Source organism: Rattus norvegicus, chromosome 5, assembly GCF_036323735.1.
Source record: "Rattus norvegicus strain BN/NHsdMcwi chromosome 5, GRCr8, whole genome shotgun sequence".
In the NCBI taxonomy this organism is placed as follows: domain Eukaryota; kingdom Metazoa; phylum Chordata; class Mammalia; order Rodentia; family Muridae; genus Rattus; species Rattus norvegicus.
Genome location: NC_086023.1, coordinates 21,198,663 through 21,226,629, shown reverse-complemented (window position 1 = coordinate 21,226,629; position 27,967 = coordinate 21,198,663). Strand labels below are relative to the sequence as shown.

General features: G+C 38.9%; 1 long non-coding RNA gene across 1 annotated transcript; it reads left to right on the top strand.

Annotated features, from left to right (window-relative positions):
• Positions 1-13: 13 nt before the first annotated feature.
• LOC120103059 (uncharacterized) lies at positions 14-27,967 on the top strand. The gene is made up of 3 exons (XR_005505160.2): positions 14-538; positions 15,043-15,130; positions 26,444-27,967. It is a non-coding gene; the product is annotated as an uncharacterized LOC120103059 (long non-coding RNA).

The window sequence follows — 27,967 nt, the reverse complement described above, 5'->3', positions numbered from 1 at the left end:
AGGTCAGGACTTGGCAACGTGCTTTCTAGCTTGTTGCTGTTTTGGTTAGGACTCATCTAACACGCTTGTGCATGACATTTGGTTTCTCCACATATTTCTTTAAGATAACTTTATCTATTATTATATTGTTCACTTTGAATGCCTGATGCAGAACACTGACCTGTTCTGAGGCAAGTTTTCACTTTATCTATGAAGCCTACGAGGGTGGAGTCCTGTGCTGAGGAAGTCACAATGTTCTGAGTGTGACAGTGACCTAGGTGACATTCTACTTAATAGTTCTAAAAACAGTTGTGCATACTCATGTAGTTCAGGTACTTTGTGCTGTGGTTTTTATTTATCATTTTTATCACATATTTAAAATTAAATGGAGAAGAATTTGGAAGTATTATCAAAGAAGAAAATCCTGCCCTCATCTTAGTCTGAACGGTTGCGAAACAGGCCAGCCATTTTAGTTCATTAATGTAATCATGCCATTTTTTTTTCAACCTTAAATTTCTTGCTTGAACTTTTTTCAAAATCTCCCTTTTCAAAAAAATCCGTAAGTGACTTTATTCTTCTGCATTTTATTAAGTGTTTATTTACTTAACGCATCTCTATTATTTAGGCCTTCTATTTTGTGCCGTTGGTCTACATGTCTGTTTTTATGCTAGTATGGTATTATATTTTTTTTTAAAAATATCTATTATTTTTATGTGTATGGGGGTTTTCTCTGACTGTATGTTTGTTTACCACAGTGTGTGCCTAGTGTCCTTGGAAGCATGAAGAGTGTCAAATCCTATGAGACCAGAGTTACAGATAGTTGTGAGTTGCTGGGAAATGAACCTAGGTCTCTGGAAGGGCAGCCAGTGCTCTAAACTGCTGAGCCATCTCCCCAAGATGCATAAGAATATTTTTATTACCTTAGCTATGCAAAATAGCTTGAACTGCCTCTTTATTCGTTTCTTTTGTTCAGGATTATTTTGGTTCTTCAAGATTTTCTGTTATTCCATATGAATTTTATGAAGATTCTTTTCTTTCTCCTTTCTCGTTTTCTTTTCTTTCTTTCTTTCTTTCTTTCTTTCTTTCTTTCTTTCTTTCTTTCTTTCTTCCTTTCTCTCTTTCTCTCTGTTTTTGTAAAGAATGTCAGTGTCATGGGATTTAGACTGAAATTATGTTTAATCTATACATTGCTTTTGGTCATTTTCAAAATATTATTCTACTAATTTATGAACATCTTAGTACCTTCCCACCAGGTTTTTCACTTTTTTTTGTCTTGTGACGTAGTATCCACGATCTCTTTCTCAATGAACTTTCAAGGCACTTTCATTACTCCCATTCAGCAGTTACTGCCCATTACCTATGTGTGAGCACTTGTCAGATAAACAGATACGGAGATTTAAAAGAAACGACCAAACATCTTAAGTTGGAATTTATGTAGTGTTATACAAATATGTATAAATTTCCCATTTCCTCTGTAAAACTTTGTTGAAAGAAGGTTCACTGTGTTCTTCTCTATGGATAAAGTCATTCCAAACAATAAAGAACATTGTCAATTACTTTTATTGTATTTCATGTCATCATATATATATATATATATATATATATATATATAAACCAATACATATATACATACAATATATATATATTGTAAACATCAGGTATATATAACATGTACTTTAAGTACTTTCATGTCTCCTAAAATAAATGATTCACAATTTATAAGTTTTGAAAATCAAGTTACCCAAATATTTCAGTACTGATTATAAGCTTATTTAATCAAACTTTCATTAAATATAAACAAATTAATACAGTTAATGTTTCACATATTTTTGAAAAGAATAAAGGGAAAGAAAAATGTAATTAATACTTATAACACTAATTATACCTACTCACACTAGTTCATTCAGAATATCTTTCCATAGCTGCTTTCCTGAAATTGTAGATATCTTTATAGAGAGTGGATTGGAGATATATACATATTTGTTCCTAGACTGCTGAGTTTGCAGATATCTTAAGCAACTAGTTCTTGGCTAGAAAACAGCATTCACTGTCAGGCCATGAGTTTTATGTGAGTTTCCATAGAAGCTTAGTCCTTTTTCTTGTAGTTCAGCCTCCCCTTTTTAAATTAGTGTCTTTTAATTCCACATCTTTCAGGAGGCTTTTTGTTTGAATTAAAAGTTTTGCGTATTTCTAAGAAGGTCCATCTCAAAGCTTATCTTGTCCTTGTGATTCAATTTCTTAGTATTCTTGGGATTTGGGAGTGTTTTGCCTTATAATCTATCAAGGCCACCCAGTGTTTTCATTTCAAGTGATTAAAGGGTTATTCTCTTTGAGATTTAGGCTGTCACTGTGAGAAATTTTTTCTGTGCATTCAAGTACCGAGAAGTTGCATTTTTCATTGCCACGGGAGGACTCACAGTTCTCTGTGGTTCCATGTACTTTTAAATGTGTCTTTCTCTCTTTGTTTTACAGGTCAATGATTTCTATTTTTATGTCCTTGTTTATTTCTTGACATTTTTGAATCCTCTCAAGTTTATCTAATGAATTTCAAATGTCAAGTATTAAACTTGCAGGCTTAACATCCTTTTTACAAAATTTTCTTTGGTATTTTCTCTGCTGAGACTTTCTCTTTGCATCAACAATGAACACATTTTCTTGTGTTCTGAGCACAGTCTTTGTGGCTGATTTGGAACTCCTGTTTACTAACCCCTGCCTACACATCACCTCGGGATTAGTGCGTGGTCATTGTCTTTTAAGTATGAATCACTGCCCTCCTTTGCATGTCAAACAGTTCTGCGTGTGTTTTGAATACCACCGCGAATGGTCTTTTATGTGTTTTCTGGGTTCTGCTATTATTCTCAAAGCACTTATACTCTGTCTGGGTCAGCGGGCCGTGTGCAGTGTGTGGGTGTCGACTGCTTGCTTTGCTTTAGCCTGGGCTAGTGCTGGGTAAATGCGATTCAGAGGTTGGTAGGAGGTGGCCACGGTTTACATTGGAATTTCTTTCTCTGGCTCTCTCCTTCCAGACAGAGGCTTATCCCTCCACCTTCCAGTTGCTTCTTTTTTTTTTAATTTTTTTTTTATTAACTTGAGTATTTCTTATAAACATCCCCCTCCCCCCTCCCCTTCCTTATGGGTGTTCCCCTCTTAATCTTAGTTCTGTTAGTCTTCAGGTCAATGTGTATTAGAACCTCTTCCTCAAGGCTGTAACCATAGGAATGGGAAACTCAGTGTCTCAAGAATGTTCTTCCTTAATTTGTTCTTTTGTGTTTTCAGGTGGTTGTTCTTACAGTTTATTCAGAGTTTTATAGTGTTGATTGCCTGAATATTGGTCCAATAGGAACGATTGCTGCTGCCAGCTCACCTTTGTAGGTTCAAGAGTTCAGCCTACCCTCCCCCATTCACCACCTACCCTCCCCCATTCACCATGATACATGTTTCTCTCTTTTTTACAATGTAAAGTTTTATTATTTATTAATACTTCACTCTAAAAGCAGAAGTGATTGCAAGAGAAACATTTTCTCAAAAGAAAAAGACACTGCTAAAGCTGATGTCTAAGCTATGCCTGTATAAATATAACCCTATATCATGTTGTAAGAAGTTATGGTAGAATGATTTATATAGAATTTAACTCCATGCTACAACTACATGGTTAAGGGCAAGACTTTTAAAGTTTTTGGACAAAAGGTAGTGCCTCCTTTCCAAGTCTGAGTCCACAAGGTTGGTGCTAGGATTAAGTGGTAGGCTACCCTTAGCTGCAGTTAAAAATGAAAGCAATTATGGATCGTCTCATCTGATTGTCGTGGGGTGTTCACCAGAGATGACTTCTAGACTGTCTTTATTAGCTGACTAGCGACTGCATTAGGTGTTTGGGATTCCAGTACAGCTTTGAGTTTCCCTTAGGGTGAGCTTTTAAGCCTCAAAGTCAAGTCCTTGGGTGGACACACTTCAGTTAACAAGAACAGTTAGCCAGCAGCAGAACTAGAGAAGTCAAAAGCAAGATTAGTACATTCAGAGACTTTCCCAGAATGGTTTGCTAGATTAGGCCTTTGTTTAGTCTTGGCAGGTGGTGAATTTTACAGTGTGAATGATTTCTTCATCATGACCTCAATAGTGCTAAGGCATCAAGGTCTACTAAGGTCTAGAGCCTGTTACACGACCTCATCAAATATCCAGTGTCATAAGGGCTGATGAAAAGATGGCTGCTTTTCTTCTAGCCTTTGCTCCCATGTCTTTAGAATCTGTCACCAGACACTGGGATGGTACAGGAAAATCAGAGCAAGGGTTTTGGCTTCACCCAGTGGCGGGCATTAGGACACACATGTGTGGGTTGCTCCACTAAATATGTGTGGAGGCTTCATTCTCCAAGTTTGAGGAGTTGAGATGTAAGACTTTTATGAAACCATGAAGTGAAGATTAATGTAATCCCATGAAAACGGGTTGGTTTAGAAGCTGGTCTGCTGTGAAGAGAGCCAGATCAGCTCTGCCTTCTAATCTGTTCTCCTTTCGTAGCCTCTACAATAACGCACCGAAGAAACCTCTGTAATTATAGCTGAGCCACATCTCCAGCCCTTAGGTGCTTTATTACGGCAGCAGAAAACAGACAAAGACAAAAGCCAATGTCATTTCTAGAGCGAGCGTTCCTCACACTTCCACTTAGTTTTAAGCATAGTTTTACTAGTATTTCAAAGAAAACCAAACTGTGAGTTGACCACTCACAAGATTCTTGTGTGTATGCCTGGGAGCTGATTTATTGGTCTGCAGGATCCGCAGGGCTAGGATGAGGCTGGGATGTAGTGTGCGCTGCGTCCATCACGCTGTCAGTAATTCTGTATGCTCAATTAATCCAGAAGTTTCCTGGTTTAGAAATGGGGAAAAAGAAAATAGCAGCAATACTCGCCCTTTTCTTAGCATAGCACATTTTAAACTCAATGTTTTCAGCAAATTTATGAAGAATCACAGTATCATACCTGTTTTATCATTATACCTGTGATGAGGCTAAAATGCAGACTACTTAGACGTCCCTTCTGTTTTTGAGTCAGGGTCACACAGAGCTTATGCTGGCTTTGAACTCACTATATAGTTAAGGGTGACCTTGAACTTTTGTCCCTGCTGCTTCCATCTTCCAAGGGCTAGGATTACAAACTGATTATCATGCCTGACTTTAGGCTTTAAATACTCTTTTAATGGTTCCTAAAATGGAAATGCTTTTCCAGGGTATTGTAAAGTACCCATATGAAGAAGCAGAAATTCACCAGTGCAATTTCTGTGCATTTAGCGGTTCTAGATAAAAAAATCTTCAACTCACAAGACTTTACTGTCTAGGCTCCATGTTTACTGGTCTTCAGTTTTATTTTATTTCTTTCTGGATTGAGCCTGTTACAATCTACCCATGAGTTAATTCTTCCTCTCTTCCGCCTCCGCCCCCTTGTTTCTCTCTTCTAACTCCAATTGGCTTTAAACCTGAGATTTCCCTACTCTATTTCTACAGTGCTGGAATTAACATCATGCCTCCCTATGTCCAACACTGTTAGTTCCACCACCCCTCTGTGTGTGTGTGTGTGTGTGTGTGTGTGTGTACACTCTGTGCAGGCATAGAGGACAGTTCATAGGGTTTATTTTCTCCAACTATGTAGGTCCTGGGAATTGAAGTCAGGTTATCAGGCTTGGAAGTAAGTTCCTTTACCATCTGAGCCATTTCACTTACTCTCTTAGTTTCATAAATTTATGTACAAAACCCTTTTTGGCTGTTTTAGCGACTGTCTCTATTGAGAGTCAATGCACTTAGTGCCAACAATAAGAGTCACATACAGTTGCTGTAATGTACCTGTAAGGTTCTGTGAAATACTAATACTATCACTTCCCTGAAGTTTGTATTCTCATTTTCACATGTATATATTTGTTTTTTTAATTCTAATTTTTATTCATTCATTTATTTTTTTGAGATGGGGTTCTCAAACACCCCAGGCTGACCTCGGAATGCCTATATAGCCTAGGATGTCCTTGAACTCCTGGTTCCTCTTTCCTCCGTCTCCTGAGTGCTGAGAGTACAGGCACACTACTAACACTGTTTTTTGCAGTGCTGGAAATTGCATCTAAGGCTTTGTGCATGCTAGGAAAGCATTCAGCGTATGTATGTCTTAACACTTACTGAAGGAATGTGGGAGGAAACCAATATTCTATTAGTTAAAAATTTGTCTTTATATTCAAAATACAAATGTGCATATTAAGAATTTGTTCTACCACTGAGTAACAACCCCAGCAAGGTTTGAGTTGAGGGACAGTTTGCACACAGGTGGTGCTGTCACGTGTGCCTCCCTTTCACATGCCAAACAAGTTAGGGTCACGTCTACAGTTAGAAATAAATGAGGCTGATCATCATTTTTTCTCAGCTATTTCTTTTTGCTTTTCCAGGTTTTAAGGTAATAAATTAGAAGGGGAGGCACGTGTAACATTTTGGGCTCATTCTTTATTGCCTGTGGTTGTGTCTTGGCAGAGATCTTATCCAGAAGTGTGAGTGAGAAGAAAGATTTGAGAGTCACAGTCAGAGTTGCAGACAGATCCTTCATTTCTGGGCTTTACCAGCCATATTCGTCAATGCGAGATGAGTCCAGCTCCAATCCTCTGTCAGCACTTCTGGGCTGAGAGCACAGACAGATACCCTCGGTGTTGACAGTTCTTTTTGTTTATGCCCCCTACTTGGAAACCTGGGAACTTATCATCATCACCAGGCTTGTCAGAGAACATTAAGTAAGATACACCAGACAACTGAAAATCATATTCCTTTCCTTAGAAAACAAGAAACCCGTTTCAAGAAGGAAGCTTTCTATAAAGCTGCTCCTGGCTCATAGCCTTGCACAAGGCCTGTGGTTCCCAGGAGGTTTGCATGAGGTCCAATGTGCTTAGTTGCTCTTCATGGTGCAGGTCTTACACAAGCGCACGCATGCACACACACACGCACACACATACACACACACACACACTCTCACACACACTCACACACATACTCACACACATATACTCACACACTCACACACACACTCACACACACTCATACACACTCATACACTCTCACACACACTCACACACTCTCACATTCACACCCGTACACACTCACACACATATACACACACAGACACTCACACAGACACACAGACATAGACACACACACACACACACACACACACACACACACACACACACTCACACCTCTGTGATTTTGCAGATTCTTAGACTTACAAGGTTAGTCCCCTGTCTTAGAAAATTGCCGTTAAAGAATAATGGTGAACGAGTTCAGATTGAGGATCAGCTGAATGCCATAAGCTAAGGTATTATTAAGTCAGGGCAAGACATCATCCTCAGAGACAAGGTGGTGACAGCAAATTAACTGTATTTTCTTTTTCTGCATTCTTGGTATAGCAGCCCCCCTCCCCAGCATTCCTAATTAGCTGTAGTTTCATATTTGATTGATTTAGCTATCTGAGATCAGCTCTAATCCACAAACATTAAGCAAACATTTTTCAGAAATAAATGGTTCACAAGTTTGAAATTGTGCATCATTCTAAAGCGTGTGATGACATCTTTCACTGTCCCTCTGATCCTGTCATGGGCATGAATCACCCTCTGTCTAGTATAAGTGCAGTGAAAGCTATTTGCCCATGGCAGGTACTAGACTCTGGACTAACATACTTTTTTTATTCTAGTGTATTGTTAAAATTGTTGTAGTTTATAGTGAATTATTGTGGTCAGTCTTAATGTGATTAATATCTAAGTTAAATTTTAGGTAATTATATATAAGGAGAAGCAGGCACACAGGATTTGTAGTATCTGCAGTTTTGAGCACAGCATGGTATTCATGAAACATGTTTCCTGATGATAAGGAGACTAAACTGATACATCGGCCTTAACTGATCAAGGGATTGACCTCCCATTGCAAGGCCAATAGCAAACACTATGGCTAGAATCACCCTTGACATCTAAATCAACAGATATTGGACAATGTGGGGGACCAATAGACATTGCCTGATACCTTTGATACAAGTGTCAGAAAGGGCAGAAAGGAATAGTTAGTGAACAGTTGGGTGGGGACAGCCCAGTCCATACCCAGCCCACTCTACTATTCAGGCCCTTGCTGTCCAGAAACTATCTGAGTGCCCTGCGTTCCCCCAGGCCAGGCACTGAAGAATTAGGAATCATTCCTGGAACTCAGAATCCATGGAAATTACTCAAAATATGAAGTCCCAAACCTGCCCTGCTAATCTTGCATGCCCATTCCTCCCTCAAAAGCTACATTTAGGGTCTCGGAGTGCTGAATGCTTGCCCAGCATGTATACGAGGCTAATTCCACTGACCAGCATCTTAAATAGGCAAGCAAAGGAAGCACAATGAGGACTTCTCTCATCCTCTGTTCTGCCTTGATGATGGGTACTTTTTGAATCAATGTGCTCCACTGCTCTCTGGACTCTGGAAAGGTAGAAGAACTGTATGGCAGACAGTTCTGTTGGAGGGAAGCTTCTGACTGCCAGAAAACAGAGATGGAGGGAAGACAAAACAAATCCACCAGAGATACAAGCCCCTTGACTCACTCCACATTCCTCTGTGTTCTGCATCACCCAATGGTCCCATCCTGAATCCATCCAAAGATGAATCCATCAATTAGGTCAATGCCCCAATGATCCAATCAGTTTCCCAAAGCCATACCTCTGAGCACTGCACTGGAAACCAAGTTTTCAACACATTAATGGTTCAGAGGACATTTCATACACACACCGCAATGTCTGCAATTTTTTTTGCCACCTTTAATTTCTAGAATCTGAGTTGATACATTTAAATTGTACCTTGATGGGATACTATGTGAAATTTTGATACTTATATGCATTGTGCTGATTTTAAAACAGATTTGGGTGAGCTTATATCTTTTAACACCAGGGCATCACTCATGGCTAATGATGACCTACTACTAATAAATTTAGGATGATTCCCTATTTCATCACAATCTTGCCAATGTTTTTTGGTATTCAATTGGTTAAAAATGTAGAAAACATGTCAGTATTATGAGTAAAAAAGCGTGAGATAGCATTTACATTAAATAATAATGACATTCATTAATGGTACTCTTTTATACTTGCAAACAGGAGTCTATCAAACCTGTTCTCTGAGAGGCCCCTCTTAGCAGCCGACTCAGACAGATGAAGATATCTAGCTGGGCTGCATTATCTGGCTTCAGTCAGAGAAAATGTGCCCCACAGAGATTGTGTGTGTGTGTGTGTGTGTGTGTGTGTGTGTGTGTGTGTGAGTGTGTGTGTCGGGGAGGGGTACCCAGAGGGGACCTCGACCCTCTCAGAGTAAAAGGAGAGGGAAGTGAGAGGAGGAATTGTGGGATGGTGACAGGGGAGGGGGGCAGTGATTGGGACGTAAAGTAAGTAAATAAATAAAGGAATTTATACTTAATAAAATAATAGAGTCATTAAACAAAAATTTTGCCACTGTAATGATTAAAACAAATGAAAGTTTGACAGAGCAAATGTAATAAACTCCACTAAGAAATCAGTGGATTTCTGCTTAATGGCAGCTTAAGTATTTTTTATTGAATATTTTTATTTACATTTTAAATGTTATACCCTTTCCCAGTTCCCATCCATAATCCCCCATCCCATCCCCCTTCCATTCTTATATAAGGGTGTCCCCAGGCCCCAACCACTTCCCTTCCTGCCTCCCCGCCCTGACATTCCCCTACGGGGGGGGGGTCTCTAGCCTTGGCAGGACCAAGGGCTTCTCCTCACATTGGTGCCCAACCCATCCTCTGCTACATATGCAGCTGGAGCCCTGGGTCTGTCCATGTGTAGTCTTTGGGTAGTGGTTTAGTCCCTGGGAGCTATGGTTGGTTGGTATTGTTGCTCTTATGGGGTTGCAAGCCCCTTCAGCTACTTTAATCCTCTCTCTAACTCCTCCAACAGGGGTCCCGTTCTCAGTTCAGTGGTTTGCTGCTAGCATTTGTCTCTGTATTTGTCAGACTCTAGTTGAGCCTCTCAGGAGACAGCTTTTTCAGGCTCCTGTCAGCATGCACTTCTTGGCATCAGCAATATTATCTAGTTTTAGTGGCTGTATATATATGGGCTGGATCCCCAGGTGGGACAGGCTCTGAATGGCCATTCCTTCAGTCTCTGCTCCAAACTTTGTCTCCATGTCCCCTCCTATGAATATTTTTGTTCCCCCTTTTAAGAAGGACCGAAGCATCCTCACTTTGGTTGTCCTTCTTCTTGAGCTTCATGTGGTCTGTGGATTGTATCTTGGCTAATTCTAGATTTTGAGCTAATATCCACTTATCAATGAGTACATACCATGCGTTTTGTTTTTTGTTTTTTGTTTTTTTTCTTTGTTGTTGTTGTTGGGTTATCTCACACAGGATATTTTCTAGTTCTATCCATTTGCCTATGAATTTCATGAAGTCATTGTTTTTGATAGCTGAGTAATATTCCATTGTGTAGATGTACCACATTTTCTGTATCCATTCCTCTACTGAAGGGAATCATCTGGGCTCTTTCCAGCTTCTGGCTATTATAAATAAGGCTGCTATGAACATAGTGGAGTATGTGTTCTTGTTGTATATTTCTGCCTAAAAAAAAAGACACAGAGGCTGTAGGATAAAATAATGTGTGGTTCTAGGCAATACAACACACATGTGGTGTGTAGTGTAGACCAGAGGAGCCAGAGGCTCCATTTGTACATTTTTATTACATGAGCAAATATTAGATCTAGGCTAATCATTATTCTTTGGAAGCCCTCTTTAGGTATTGGAATGTATTCATAAACAAGTGACAGTAGTAGTAGTAGTAGTAGTAGTAGTAGTAGTAGTAGTAGTAGTAATAATGATAATAATAATAATAATAATAATAATGATAATAATAGGTTAGAAGCTATCAACTAATATGGATGCCTCCAAAAACTTAGGAGTTGGGGGTAGAGAGATAGCTTAATAAAATGTTTTCTGTGTATGCATGAGGATCTGTGGTTCAATCTTCAATACCCCCATAAAAGTTGGTTTCAACAGCATGCTTCTGTATTCGCAGTGCTAGGGCACGGTCCTGTAGAGACAGGCAGATCCCTGGGGTTTATTGGTCAGCCAGTCTAGCCAAATTGGGGATCTCCAGGTTCAGTGAGAGATTTTGTCTAAAAAACAATTAATAAAAGTGGAGAGTAATTGCAGAAGACTCTAGTGTTGACTCTTGACCTCCACATGTACATGTATATATAGATATAGGCCTCGGTACGTACATGTGTACAAGTAAGTACATACAAGTTCAGACTGTCTGCCACATTCAGGGATTATATGTAAAACAGGACCAGGTTTACTCTGTGTAAAAGGAATTAGGCCTCTAGTTAGCCCATATAAAAGACGCACAATCCAGATATTTTATTTACAAGCTGTAAGCCTAGATTGGGCAGGTTTGGGGCTATTCTAACTTATTTCCCAGACAAAATGTCCCTTGTTACTTGTTTTTTCCTGCCAGGTGCTTATGGTCTGTCTCTCATGGAGGCCTTCTTCACCTCCGTATCCTCTTTTCTTCCCCCCTGTCTCCCTACAGCTCCCTCGCTGGATCCTCAAGTCCCACCTTTCTCCCTCTGCTGCCCAATCACAAGTTCTGACCTTTATTGACTATATTGTGGAGCAAGGTTTACACAGCATTACTTACACAGGATCTGCTCACGGGGGCAATCAGGCCTTGAGAGCCAGTACTTAGCATTAGAATACAAGCAGCATCAGACCAACCCACTACAGTTGTGTGAAGCTCAAGGTACAGAACCAAAACCCAGGAAGAAGTTTGCCAAACAGAGCATTTTACCTTTATTTATACAAAGGACTTTCTAATGAAAATGATGATTAGAAATGAGTGTTTCAGTTCAGAAATGAATGTTTTCTTAATCATGGGAAATATTCAGAGAAGAAATAATTACTAGTTGGGAAGAATGTAGTTGAATTTCCTTAATAGTAGATAACTAAACACAATCTTTAGGATACTTTTTAACTCTAAAGTGGAAGAAAATGTTTTTTCCCATTCCCCTAAACCCATTTTATTATACATTCATGGCCTTGAATATAGCCTTATTAATTTTGTAATAAACCTATAAAAATATAAGCAACTAAGTTAGGATTTCTGTTGCTGTGTTAAAACACCATGGCCAAAAGCAACATGTAGAGGAAAAAATTTATTTCAGCTTGCCTTTGTAGAGCAGCATGAAGGGAAGTCAGAACAGGAACTCAAGGCAGGCATCTGGAGGCAGGAACTGAAGCAGAAGCCAGGCAGAATGTGACTTCCTGGCTTACTTCTCTTGGCCTGCTTAGCTGCCTTTCTTATACATACCAGGATCACCAGTCCAGGAGTGGCACCATGCACAGTGTTCTGAGTCCTCCTATATTAATCAGTAATAAGGAAATTGCTCCATAGAATTGCCCACATCTCAGGAGCATTTTCTGGAACATGGTTCCCTCATCTCAGGTAATTCTAGCTTGCATCAAGCTGACAAATCAACCAAGGCAGCGACCAATTGTTTCTCTTTTCAGGAAACATAGCTTGCTTATTCCGTGTAATACGTATGTGTACTCATGTAGCTTCTTTGGCCTGCACACAAACACGGGTGGCATTCAACCCTATCATTATGCTTAGAACCACTTATTCAAATCCAACAGCTTTCACATAAAATTTTGTGGGGAGTATATTTAAGCTACTATGAACGAGTTGGTTTTTAATGAATTTATTACATCGATTCATTTAAATGCTCTTTTATTTGATTCACGATAAATTTAAGGTGCCAAGAAGTTTTAAAAACTTAGGCTCTCTAACATAAGGTACCCATTAATGGCAAGCATGTCTTGGAAAACTAAACTTGTGCTGGAATTACATGTGTGCAAAGCATGCCCCAGCTGCAGTCATCTTTTTATTCACTGATGTTTTGCTCAGTTGATTTAGAGGGCCCCGTTTTCCTGGTGTCCTCCATCCCTGCTGATTCATACACTCTTTCTGACTCCTATTCTTTTTTCTCAGGGTTCCCTGACAGGGGGAATTTGATGGAGACGTTCCATTCAGAACAGTGTGTTCCAAGGTCTCCCTCTATATAAGGGCTGGGTACAGGTCTTTCTATTTGTTTCCGTCTGCTGCAGGAGGAAGCTTCTCTGATGATAGCTGATGAAGGCACTGGTCTATGAGTGCAGCAGAATATAATTAGGAGTACCTTTCCATATCAGAGACAGTAGAGTGTAGTGGGGGAAGGTTCTATTTGTACACCAGCTCACCTTCTCCATGTTCAGTCAATTGTATGGGTGTGTCTTCAGAAGCGGGACCCTGCTGTCAGTTTCCAGAAAGCAACCTATTGTCTTGACGACTTGGGTTGTTTGGCGATTCCTATGGGGCCTCTTTGACCAACAATTGAATTGGATATAGCACAGTACTGGTTCTGGAAACATCATTTGGTGACAAGAGATGGCCAGCTGAGACTCTGTCTCTCTCATTATTAGGAGAATTTAGGATAGCCTTTATATATCTTAGGAAGTTTCAATTGCACAAAGTTTGCATACCACCCCTCAAATGCCCCTCAAGTAATCTCTCCCCGCATTCTCTTCTTCATTCCCATCCTCTCCCCCTACCCACCTGCTCCTCCTTTTTCCATCATCTCCACCCTCAGTTCAACCATAAAATCTATTCTATTTAGCCCTCCCAGGGAGATCCATGTGTCTCCCCTAGTCCTCTTTTGACCTCACAAGGTGTATGGATTGTAGCTTGGTTATCATTTACTTAACATCTATTATCCATGTAAGTGATATTGTATTTATCTTTCTGGTTCTGGGTTATCTCCCTCAGGATGATTATTTCTAGTTCTACCCATTTGCCTGCAAATTTCATGATGGCATTTTTAGAAAAAGAAGAACAGCTGGGTAATACTCCTTTGTATAAATGTACCTCATTTGCTTTATCAATTCTTCTTTCTGGATATTATGAATAGAGCAGCAACGAACGTGGGGAGTAAGTGTCCTTGTGGTAGGCATATTCTTTGGCTATATACCCAAAAGTGGTAGAGCTGGATCCTGAGGTAGATTGATTCCCAACTTTTTGAGGAACCAACATATTGATTTCTGTAGTGGCTGTCCAAGTATGGCCACTCACCAGCCGTCCATGGAGGAATGTTCTCTTCATTATACATCCTTGCCAGCATGAGCTGTCACTTGTGACAACATATTGATCTTAGCCATTTTGACAGGTATAAGGTAAAATCTCAAAGTAGTTCTTATTTCCATTTCCCTGATGGCTAAGGATGATAGACATTTCTTTTGTTTTTGCTTTTGTTTTTGTTTTTTTTTTTTTGTTAGCCATTTCATTTTTTTAAAATTAAGAATTCTCTGTTTATGTCTGGACCCCATTTTTAAAATTGGATTATTTGGTTTTTGGTATCTAGTTTTTTGAGTTCTTGATATATTTTGGATGTTAGTCTTCTATTAGATGTGAAGTTGGTAAAAATCTTTTCCCATTCTGAAGGCTGCCTCTTTGTCCAAATGGGAGTGTCCTTTGCTGTACATAAGCTTTTTAGTTTCTGGAGGTTCCATTTATTTATTGTTCTTAGTGCCTGTCTAGAAAACTTTCTGTGTCAATGAGTTCAAGGCTGGTCCCCAATTTCTCTTCTGTCAAGTTCATTCTATCTGGTTTTGTTAAGGTCTTTGATCCACTTGAATTTGACTTTTGTGCATGGTGATAAATATGAATTTATTTGCATACTTCTAGATGCAGCTATCCAGTTTGATGAGAACCATTTGTTGAAGATGCTGTCCCCCCCCCCCATTGTGCATTTCTGGCTTCTTTAGAAATGATCAGGTATTCACAGGTGTGTAGATTTATGTCTGGGTCTTCAATTCTATTTCACCGGTCAACATGTCTGTTTTTATGCCAATACCATTTCTGTTTTTTTTTTCTTTTCTTTTTAACCATAGCTTTGTAACAACTTAAACTTGGAAGTTAGCAACTCTTTTATTATTCAGAATTGTTTTATCTATCCTGTTTTGTTGTTGTTTTCCAGTATGAATCTGAGAACTGTCCTACCAAGATCTGTGAAGAATTGAGTTGGAATATTGGTGGAGACTGCATTGAATCTGTAGATTGAATTGGTAAGATGGTCATTTTTACTATGTTAATCCTATTAATCCATGATCATCTATCCATCCATTAATACCTTTCCATCTTCTGATTTCTTTTTCAACTTCTTTTTTGAAAGTCTTGAAGTTTTTAGTCATACAATTTTTCACTTGCTTTGTTAGAGTTACCCCAAGATATTTTGTTATTGTCAAGGGTGTTGTTTTTCTGATTTCTTTCTCAGTTATTTTGTCATTTGCATTTAGTAGGGCTACTGATTTTCTTGAGTTAATTTTGTACCCAGCTACTTTACTGAAAATGTTTATTAATTATAGGAGTTCCCTAGTTATATTTTTAGGAGTACTTATGTATACTATCATATTATCTGCAAATAGTGATACTTTTTTTTTTTTTGGAAAAACTTTAGTAAAAAAAACACTGGAAGAAATACAGTCACAGATATGCAAAACATTTCTTTTTTTCCCCTCCATCTTTATTAAATTGGGTATTTCTTATTTACATTTCAATTGTTATTCCCTCTCCCGGTTTCCAGGCCAACATCCCCCTAGCTTCTCCCCCTCCCCTTCTATATGGGTGTTCCCCTCCCCATCCTCCCCCCATTGCCACCCTTCCTCCAACAATCCCGTTCACTGGGGATTCAGTCTTGGCAGGACCAAGGGTTTCCCCTTCCACTGGTGCTCTTACTAGGCTATTCATTGCTACCTATGAGGTCAGAGTCCAGGATCAGTCCATGTATATAGTCTTTGGGTGGTGGCTTAGTCCCTGGCAGCTCTGGTTGCTTGGCATTGTTGTTCATATGGGGTCTCGAGCCCCTTCAAGCTCTTTCAGTCCTTTCTCTGATTCCTTCAGCGGAGGTCCCGTTCTCAGTTCAGTGGTTTGCTGCTGGCATTCACGTGTGTGTTTGCTGTATTCTGGCTGTGTCTCTCAGGAGAGATCTACATCCGGTTCTGTCGGCCTGCACTTCTTTGCTTCATCCATCTTATCTAGTTTGGTGGCTATATATGTATGGGCCACATGTGGGGCAGGCTCTGAATGGGCATTCCTTCAGCCTCTGTTCTAAACTTTGCCTCCCCAAATAGTGATACTTTAACTTACTCCTTTCCTGTTTGTATCCCCTTGATCTCCTTCAGTTGCTTCATTCTGCCCGCTAAAACTTCAAGTTCTATATTTAATAGATATGGAGAGAGTTGACAGCTTTGTCTTATTCCTGATTTTAGTGCAATTGTTTTGAGTTTTTCTCCACTTAAGTTGATGCTGACTATGGGCTTTCTGTAAACTGCCCTTATTATTTTGAAGTGTATCCCTTTTATTTCCAGGTCTTTTACCATGAAGGGGTGTTGGATTTTGGCAAAGGCTTTTCCCCCCATCTAATGCGATGACCATTTTTGTCTTCTTTCAGTTTGTTTATATGGTGGATTACTTTTACTGATTTTCATATATTTACCAATCCCATCATCTTGGGATCAAACCTACTTGATCATAGTGGATGATCTTCTTAGATGTTTCTTGGATATAGTTTGCAAATATTTTAAGTTTGCAAGTATTTTATTGAATTTGTATACATAAGGAAACTTGTTCTGTAATTCCCTTTCTTTGTTAAGTTTGTTCTCTTTCTTTATGTGGTTTGGATATAAGGACAACTGTGGTCTCATAAAATGAATTGGGCAATGTCCTTTCTGTTTATATTTTGTGGAATAATTTGAGGAGTATTGGCATTGATTTTCCTTCAAGAGTCTGGTAGAACTGTGCAATAAAACCACCCTGTACTATTTTTGTTTTGTTTTGGTTGGAACCCTTCTAATCACTGCTTCTGTTTAATTATGGGCTACACTATAAATCTGCTTAAATTGAAATTGCTTATTTCATCTCGATTTAACTTTGGAAAGTGGTCCATATTGAGAAAATTATCCATTTCTTTTAGATTTCCAACTTTTATAGTACAGCTTTTTAAAGTTTGTTCTTATCATCCTTTGGATTTCCCTGGTGTCTCTTGCCATGTCTCACTTTTAATTTCTGATTTTAATTTGGTTATTCTCTTTCTGACTTTGAGCTAATTTGAATAGGGATTTATTGATTTTGTCTATTTTCTCAAAGAACCAATTTTTGTTTCATTTATTCTTTTTATTTTTCTTTGTTTCACTTTTATTGATTTCAGTCTTTGATTATTTCTTACAATCTATTCTTAGGTGTGATTTCTTGTTTCGTTCTATTGTTGCTTTTAAGTTGCTTGTAGGAGATCTCTCCAGGTTTTTTGTGTAGTGAGTTAGTGCTATAAACTTGATTCTTAAAACTGCTTTCACTGTGTCCCCTATGTCTCCTAAGTATAGGTATGTTGTGCGTTCATTTTAATTGAATTTTAGAAAGTCTTTAGTTTGCTTAATTCTATCTTAACCCATCTTTTATTTACTAGAGAATCATTCAATTTCCATGATTTTATAAGCTTTTTGTTGTTTCTGTTGTTGATATCCAGCTTTAATCTGTAGTCTTTTGATAGGACGCATGGAGTTATTCGAGTTTCTTATATCTGTTGAGATTTGCTTTGTGTCCAAGTATGTGGCCAATTCTGGAGAAAGTTCCATGAAATGCAGAGACAAAAGTGCTTGGGACAGCATACAATGACAGGGACTGCCAGCAGTAGGCCGGGATGGAGACCTCTCACTAGCCTATAGCAGCTCTTTGTAAAAACTGGTTGTTCCCATTTCTCCTAACCTTAGCCCTGGACAACGGCTGTATAGATTTCATTTGTGCGTGACTGCCTTTCAGTGGGCCTTGGTGTGCATAATTATTCTATTATCTACTTCCTTCTCCTTCTGCTCTGGTGAATTCTGTGAAACTAGATGTTCCTTGATGTTATGATTCTTAAACAATTGGAAATTGAGGCATAGGCCTAATGGCCCAGGTGCATGCTGTGTGTTCTCATCTTGGAAACAATGTAATAACTGCACAATAGCAATTCCAGATTAATGTTTGACTTGCAAAGAAACTTTAAGGAAATTATAAGAAAATGAATTAGAGCCAAGAAAGGAAAAAGTTATTGAGTTAGGAAATAAGTTTTATGTAATATTTGAGAGTGGTTCCTGGATAAGGAAGTATAGAATATATAAAATTATATACTAGTAACACTAAGTCAAAATTCTGGGACTCTTCATGTGTACAAGGAACAGAAAGCTAGTGGAACCACTGAGTTAAGGGTTAACTTGATTCTTTTTGGCCACTGCCTGGCAGCTTTGCCCATTTCATTTATCATTAGAGCTTTACAGGAAAATGCAAGTGGCTGACCTTGGAGCTTTGAGAGATGAAGTATAATAAGTTAAAAGTTAAAGTTTAAATAATGATAAGTTTACAATTATTATTATTTTAGCCACTGGCCTGGGAATAGGGGAAGCTTGAAACTTTGGGGAACAATTGAAAATCCTTAGTTCTTTGTGGGAAGTGGTTATTCTTTTGAATTTGATTTGTCAATGATTATACAATGTGTCTTTTCTACCTACTTTTGAATTATCAATAAAAGACTGGGGCAAGAGAAAGGCTGGAGAGCATGAGAAGAACATGTGAAGGGTGAATGAGAAGAGCATGTGAAAAGTGAGTGAGAAAGAATGTGAAGAGTGAGAGAATGCAAAGAGTGAGTGAAGAGAGAATGTGAGGTGTGTATGAAGATTGCGTGTTAGTGAAAGGAGAGTGCATGTGGTGTGTGTGAGATATGTGTGAGGTGTGTATGAAGAGTGTGTGTGAGAATGAAAGGGTAATGAACACAGATGTGCACGAGTGTGGGAGTTCGAGAAAAGAAAACCGCAATAAAAAAATCAGAGTGTGCAAGAGAATGCAGAGTGTGTGCAGCCTCAAGGAGAGAGAGAGAGAGAGAGAGAGAGAGAGAGAGAGAGAGAGAGAGAGAGAGAGAGAAGCTTTAAGCCTTGAAATTGTCTGTCAGTTTGTACACAAAGAGTAGTCCGTGTATATTTATTATGTGCCTTCCAGATACCCTTGCTTCTAGTTGAGAACTCCAATCCTTTGTCAAGACCGGACTCTGGTGCAAAATTATATTATTCTATGTTTGGGTGAATTGTTCTATAAATATCTGGTAGGTCAATTTGGTTTATAACATGCTTGCTTTAACATTTCTTTATTTAGTTTTTGTCTAGATGACCTGTCTATTGGTAAGAATTGGGTATTGAAGTCTTACATTCTGTTTGAGGATCAATAAATGAGTTAAACCGTAGTAGTGAGTCTTTTATAAAGTTGGGTATTCTTGTGTTTAGGGCATACATGTTAAAAATTGAAGTATAATCTTGGTAGATTTTTTCCTTTCATGAGTATGTAGTGTCATTCCATATCTTTTCTGATTAGTTTTGGCTTAAAGTCTATGTTGTTAGATATTAAAATGACTAGACCAATTTTCTTCTTAGGTCTTGGAATACCTTTTTCAACCATTTACCCTGAAGTAATGTCTGTATGTGATATTGAGGTGTGTTTCTTCAATGCAGTAGAAGGATAGATCATGTTTTTATACTCATTCTGTTAGTCTGTGTTTTTTTTTTTTAATTAGGGAATTGAGGACATTGATGTTGAGAGATACCAATGACCAATGATTGTTGATTCCTGTTATTTTGTTTGTTTGCTTGCTTGTTGTTGTTATTGTTGTTGTTGTTGTTGGTGGTGATGGTGGTGATGGTGGTGGTGGTGGGTGTATGTGCGTGTGTGTGTGTTTGCTTTTCCTCAATTGATTTTTCTGGTGTGAGATTGTATTTTCCCTGTGTTTTTATGTACTTTACTGCTTTAGGTTGGAGTTTTACTTTTAGAACCTTCTGTAGGGCTGTTTAAATACTGTTTAAATTTGGTTTTATTGTGGAATATTTTATTTTCTCCATCTATGGTAATTGAAAGTTTTGCTGGGTATAGTAGTCTGGACTAGCATCTGTGTTCTCTTAGAGTCTGTCCAGGCCCTTCTGGCTTTTGGAGTCTTCATTGAGAAATCATGTATAATTATAATAAATCTGCCTTTATAGGTTACTTTATAGGTTACTTGGTCTTTTTCCCACGAAGCTTTAATATTCTTATTCAGTATGGTTAGTGTTTTGATTATTATATGCCTAGGGAACTCTGCTTTCCATTCCAATCTATTTGGTGTTTTATATGAATTTATGTCTTTGTAGTCATCCTTATCTTTAGGTTAGAAAAGTTTCTTCTATAATTTTGTTAAAAGCATTTTCGGGCCTTTGGACTGGTTTCTTCTCCTTCCTCTATTCTTATTATTCTTAGATTGTCTTTCACAGTGTTCCAGATTTCCTGGATATTTTGTCAGAAGTATTTTAATGTTAACCTTTTCTTTGACCAATGTATCCATTTCTTCTATGGTGTCTTCAATGCTTAAAATTACCCTTTGCATCCATTGTATTCTGTTGGCAAAGTTTGTCTCTGTAGAAATTCCTTTTGAATTTCTAAATTTTTTATTTCCAAGAATTTCTGCAGTTTGAGTTATCTTTATGATTTACTTTTTTCCAGGACTTGAAAACTTTTATTCATATTTTTCCACTATTCATATTATTTTGGTTTTCTTTTCTTTTTTTTTTCTTTTTCTTTTTCTTTTTTTAAAAAGATTTATTTATTTATTTTATGTACAGCATTCTGCCTGCATATGTGACTGCAGGCCAGAAGAGGGCACCAGATCTCATTACAGATGGTTGTGAGCCACCATGTGGTTGCTGGGAATTGAACTCATGACCTCTGGAAGAGCAGTCAGTACTCTTAACCACTGAGCCATCTCTCCAGCCCTATTTTGGCTTTCTTAAAGAGATTTATTAATTTCCTCTTAAGGACATCAGTCAATTAAAAAAAATTGCATTGGAGTTTGTCTCCATGTATGTCTGTTTCAGGGTGTCAGATCCTCCGGAACTGGAGTTAAAAACAGTTGTGAACTGCCATGTGGATGCTGGGATTTGAACCTGGATCTCCTGAAAGAGCAGCCAGTGATCTTAACTATTGTGAAATCTCTCTAGTCCCCAGTCATTTTATATCAGTAGTTTTAAGGTATTTTTTTTCCTGCTTCAGATATGTTGGGCCATTCAGGGCTTGCTGTGGTATGGGAGCTGGTCTCTAGTGGAAACATATTCTCTTGACTGTTGTTGATTGTGCTTTTGCACTGGTGTTTGCACATCTGGCATTGGGATAATTATGGTAGTAGGTGAAAGGGGCGGTTCTAATGCTAAGTCCTGTTCCCCAGTTGGTTCTTGATCTGTCAGTGAAGAAATCTGGGGGCCAATTACTGGGCAGAAGGTATAAGCAGGACTTCCATGTCCCAGGAAAAAAATTTAGAGGCGAGGAAGGAGAAGGAGAATTTCTGCCATGCTTTGGTGGAAGAAGAAGCCAGCAGCCATGTGAGGTTTTGGAGGAACCGGGGCCTGTGGCCACTACTACAAGCAGGTGGTTATAAATGTTTGGCAGGGGCTAAGTTGGACTAACCACTGAAGTTTAGGACAGGTGGGAGGAGCAGAGATAAAAATAATATTAAGGGCAGATCTTTACAGGTGGCAGATACTAACACAACAAGTAAGTGCTGAGAAATTGTTTTGTCTGTGGTGAGTGAGTGAGTGTTTTTTAGTTTCTGTTTCCTGTGTGGATTTTAGGAGAGTATGATGGCCGTGTGTTGCCTGGTAGAAAATTTTCTGTGGAGCTGCTAAGTATAGCCAGTTTTAGGGAAGATGTGTTTCTGTATATTGGAGCTGACACTCAGGTTCTGAAAAGGAAGTTCACAGGAGGGAGGAATCAGAATATTCAACCAGGATTGGTTTATTTATTTCCTTGGGATTGGGTTAGACAGTAAAGTGAGGTCACCCTAAAAGGTCTGCCTAGCTTGCTTTTTAATCTCATTATTCTCTCTCTCTCTCTCTCTCTCTCTCTCTCTCTCTCTCTCCCCCTCCCTCTTTCTTTCCTTCCTTCCTTCCTTTTCTCTCTCTTTCTTTCTTTCTTTCTTTCTTTCTTTCTTTCTTTCTTTCTTTCTTTCTTTCTTTCTTTTTCCCATTTTACTAGGTGTGGCAGTGACCTCCAGGCTTTTCTGCCACAGTCTTTTTAGTTCCTTTCTTTTCCTTCTATTTTTATTTTATTGAAAATAGAATTTTTTCATACAATATATTCCGATTATGGTTTCCTTCACCCCAGCTTCTTCAAGACTCTTACTTCCATCACCTCCTATCCAAATCCATATTCTTTTTTTCTCTCATTAGAAAACAAGCAGGTATCTAAAGAACAATAGTACTTGCTATAATTTTGAAGCTGGAATATCCTGAATATAAACTTTGCATTGCTCATTGATAAGTGGCTATTAGCCCAAATGCTTGAATTACCCTAGATGCACAGAACACATGAAACTCAAGACAGATGATCAAAATGTGAAAGCTTCACTCCTTCTTTAAAAGGGGAACAAGAATACCCTTGGCAGGGAATAGAGAGGCAAAGATTAAAACAGAGAAAGAAGGAACACCCATTCAGAACCTGCCCCACATATGGCCCATACATATACAGCCACCCAATTAGACGAGATGGATGAAGCAAAGAAGTGCAGGCCGACAGGAGCCGGATGTAGATCTCTCCTGAGAGACACAGCCAGAATACAGCAAATACAGGGGCGAATGCCAGCAGCAAACCACTGAACTGAGAACAGGACCCCCATTGAAGGAATCGGAGAAAGGATTAGAAGAGCTTGAAGGGGCTTGAGACCCCATATGTACAACAATGCCAAGCAACCAGAGCTTCCAGGGACTAAGCCACTACCTAAAGACTATGCATGGACTGACCCTGGACTCTGACCTCATAGGTAGCAATGAATATCCTAGTAAGAGCACCAGTGGAAGGGGAAGCCCTGGGTCCTGCTAAGACTGAACATGATTGTTGGGGGCAGGGCGGTAATGGGGAGATGGGGAGGGGAACACCCATAAAGAAGGGAAGGGGGAGGGGTTACAGGGATGTTGGCCTGGAAACCGGGAAAGGGAATAACATTCGAAATGTAAGTAAGAAATACTCAAGTTAATAAAAAAAAATAAACTTTGCATTGACATATTTCTTTTTACAAGTTTTTCAACAGCCTGTGGAGAAACCAAATGTTATCAACTTTATAGCTCTGGCTTGACAAGAACTCTCTGATAATCTCAAATCAAGAAACAATAAGATGTGCACCTTATTTATCTAGCCAACAGAATACTAAGTCAGTGGAAAAGAACAAGTCGAATAGAACATATCTTCAACATGATCATAAAGAATACCTTCCTCAGACTAAGGAAAGATATACTCATACTCCTTAACAAGAAGGAAACCATGCCTGGTAGTGGAAACCTAGTCAACTACCCAGGACTGTTGCTATCATGGGTCTTAGGAGAGTAGTGTTTTTAAGGAAGAGCATAGCAGTTGATTAACCAATACTAAAATGTCAGCCCTCAAAGTGTATACATATCAGAAACATACAGACTTGCAGGTTATATTTATGTATTTATAAACACAAAACAAACACACATACAAATACATGTGTATATATAATAATTAATGAAAAAGTTGAATTTAAAAGACAGTAAGAATGAGATTTATAGTCACAAATAAAAGTGGTTTTAGAAGTTAGTCTACCCTATAAGAAGGGTTATAAAGGGTGATTTAAACTGACTATTCTAAAATATTTTAGATGAATATTTCTGGGACCTAGCGGACTCATGACAAATGATCAGATATAGTTGGGTCTACTTATTTAGTTACTCAGGCTAAATTTAGTTGGAAAAAAATTGTCTTGAAGGATTAACTTCCCCCTATCATCTAGCTGTGTTCTGTAAAGTGACCACTGAAAATAAAGATGGTGGGTTGAGAGCTGGAAACATACCAGCACAGTTTTACCAGGGCTGGCATACAATGGCAGTGGTGATAAGTCTGTAAGTGCTTAATCATCTTCTAGGGTAGAATATTTGGATTCAGTCCTAAGCTGGCATAGAAATTTGCTTTCAAGAAATGTTAGCCCAAAGTTGGGAACACACTTTTGGCCCATAATCTTGTTAGACATGGGTATTAACATTCATTGTCACTGTCTTTCTGGTTTTTGAGACAGGCTTTCACCATGTAGACTATGCCCTCACCATGTAGACTATGTTGATGATGAACTTTGAGCTCTCTTGCAAAGATCCCTTGAAAACATAGATTATAGGAGTGTGTCATGTGTTCTTAATTTTTATAAGTAATTCAAATACATGACTTTTCAAAACTTGCAGGAAGAATACAGAGTTTGACATATTGTCAGTATATATAAACGTTACCATAACTTGCTTCTCTCTTACGCCCTTTTCAAGCAGAGAGAGGGATTTACCTGTATGCATTGTTTTTCTCATTGATGTGACCAAGCTCCAGACACAATTTAAGGGAATGAAGATCTAATTTGGCTTTGTGGCTTAGTAGCTCAGTCAGGGTCATTTGATCTTTTGTACTTGGGCAGGATGTGATGGAGGCAGGAGCATCAGATGCTCAGTTTATGGCTGAACTGAAAGTATGGAGAAAGCCAAGAAGCAGTAATGAATAACATGCCCCCCCTCCAATCCCTAATGACATACTTTCTCTATCAAGGTCCCATCTCCCAAAGGTTCTACAACATCCCAGAGTAGTGCTGCTGGTTTCAACCAATCACTGAAACATGGGCACTATAAATACTATTCATTCTTCCTCTCTATCTTTCCACAAAAATGGAGCCTGGTTACTCACTGCTAAGGCATGGGCTCCACTTAGAGTAACAGAATCCATGTCTCTGAAATGGAGCAAAGAGGTCTGTGCTTAGGAGAGCGATGCTTCTTCAGAACGGAGAGTTGGCACTCTCCCTGTTCTAACTGATCAGGGCTTATCCAGAACCATCCCCACTGAGTATTACTGTGGAATAGAGCTTACAAGACCTCGATAGAAACTTGCAAGGAGAAAACATCCAATTTTCTGAAGAGTACAGCAACTATACATTATGCTTCTTCGCTTGAGTATACGTGGGTGGGTCATTGTATGGGAGATGGTTACTGTAACCCCTCACTCCCTTGACCAAGGTAGAGTCTCCTTCCTTTCTCTTTGGGTCTAAGGAGAATATTTCAATTTTCTTCTTATTTTAACCATTCAGTAGAAATACAACAGTGCTGTAGACTTACAGCCATAATTCTTTCTTGTCACCCAAGGCAATGTCAGGCATTCAGTGTCACCTAGAATATTTTCTTAAGGTCTCACAGCTGTGGACAGTTATTGCTTCTCCAGTAAATAAAAGTTACTACATCTTATGGCTAAAGTAAACTTTGAAGCTAATTGAATTTGTTTTTGGCTTTTCTTTGGCAATTAGCAATTCTGCATTAAATATATAGTCCATTTTTAATAACTAACAATACATGCCATTATGACATCCAAGATATGCTTCCCTTGTTTTTACTCATCCCTCAACATCAGCCCTCCTTTGTATTGAGTTTTTAATATATGTGCTAGACTTAAATTGTCCTCTAAAAGGACACCTTTTGGCAGTAAATCCTCTAAAAATGAAGATGTGAACTCAACACCAAATAGAAACAATAGTATATAAAGAATTTAATTTTCTTATTGTGTTCTGTACTATATACTTAAAAATTTTTGTTGAATGATTTATAGAAAATATGTCACACACACACATACACACACACACACAAATACACCTTAGCAAAGGACAAAAGATAAACCAATAATTAATAATCTAGTTGGGTATGATAGCACATGCTTACTATGTCAAGATTCAAGAAGCTGAAACAGGTGGACAGAAAGTTTGAAGTCAGTTTGCGTTACATTGTAGATCATGTTTCAAAAAAATAAAACCTGAGCAATTCAACAATAATTTTAGTAATTGACTCCAATTCTGAGATACTTGCTGCGTGTGTGATTTTATTTAAGTTACTACAAAGAGTGCATGTGCTTCATGAAACTACAATTTTTATTTTACAGATAAAGACATTGATCTATATCAAGAACATTGAGTTCGTCATATCATCAGGGGCTGAAGAAGTCACTTGGAGCATATGTCTTACACCCTATTCCTAGTTTACACATTGGGGCAACCTAATAGCTGCAGGCCTGGTTGGCTTCGGTGGCCTCTGTTCCAGGAATTAATTTGCTTTGTGCAACTCAACTCTTAGCTGAGGTCATCTTGTCCTTTGAGACCAAGATAAAAAGGAATGAAACTCTTGTTTCACATACTGAATAAATTTTCCAGTGTCTGTGGGTTCCCGATGGTGATGCTCCCACATACATTCTGACTCAAAGTTCTTGCACGGATAGGTTCTTGAGCTCATTTTTTTCTTCATCTTTTCTCTTAGGTTCACTTCTGTTCTGCTCTGTATGGATGAAAGTAGGACTTAGATGATCAGACCGGTTTCCTTTCCTGCTTTTGGGATACACTTGTGTGTAGCAGATATTTAGTAAGTTTGGGAATGAAGAACATTATACGGACTGTCAAGTTAACACTGGCCATTGGACACTCCTCTCCATAGCACCTTTCCACCATCTCACACTGGGAGACCTCATTCTTTCCAACAATTGGCAGCCCTGAGACTCAGGCCTTCATCCCTCTCCCTACCAAGTGGCCATAGAAGCCAGTGCATTGTGGTGAGGCCCCATCAAAGGTGCCCTATGCTTTTTAAGTATGGGGAGCTTCTGTTCTCAAGACAGGTTCTTTCATTTATTTTCTCATGTTCAGAGTGGACTACGGCATGCAATCCTCCTGACTCAGATTCCCAAGTGCTGGGATTGCAAGCATTGATCATTATTCCTGCTTGATTCTGGAGAAATTTAAGACAAGCAATCTTAAGATCATTGATTTGTGGGTTGGTTGTTTTGCCTAGGATGCTCTGGCTCAGGAGTCTGTCAGGTCTCTTTTTTTTTTTTTTTATTAACTTGAGTATTTCTTATATACATTTCAAGTGTTATTCCCTTTCCCGGTTTCCGGGCAAAATCCCCCTCCCCCCTCCCCTTCCTTATGGGTGTTCCCCTCCCAACCCTCCCCCCATTGCCGCCCTCCCCCCATAGTCTAGTTCACTGGGGGTTCAGTCTTAGCAGGACCCAGGGCTTCCCCTTCCACTGGTGCTCTTACTAGGATATTCATTGCTACCTATGGGGTCAGAGTCCAGGGTCAGTCCATATATAGTCTTTAGGTAGTGGCTTAGTCCCTGGAAGCTCTGGTTGCTTGACATTGTTGTACTTTTGGGGTCTCGAGCCCCTTCAAGCTCTTCCAGTTCTTTCTCTGATTCCTTCAACGGGGGACCTATTCTCAGCTCAGTGGTTTGCTGCTGGCATTCGCCTCTGTATTTGCTGTATTCTGGCTGTGTCTCTCAGGAGCGATCTACATCCGGCTCCTGTCGGTCTGCACTTCTTTGCTTCATCCATCTTGTCCAATTGGGTGGCTGTATATGTATGGGCCACATGTGGGGCAGGCTCTGAATGGGTGTTCCTTCAGTCTCTGTTTTAATCTTTGCCTCTCCCTTCCCAGCCAAGGGTGTTCTTTTTCCTCATTTAAAGAAGGAGTGAAGCATTCACATTTTGATCATCCTTCTTGAGTTTCGTTTGTTCTAGGGATCTAGGGTAATTCAAGCATTTGGGCTAATAGCCACTTATCAATGAGTGCATACCATGTATGTCTTTCTGTGATTGGAATAGCTCACTCAGGATGATATTTTCCAGTTCCAACCATTTGCCTACGAATTTCATAGACTCGTTGTTTTTGATAGCTGAGTAATATTCCATTGTGTAGATGTACCACATTTTCTGTATCCATTCCTCTGTTGAAGGGCATCTCGGTTCTTTCCATTTTCTGGCTATTATAAATAAGGCTGCGATGAACATAG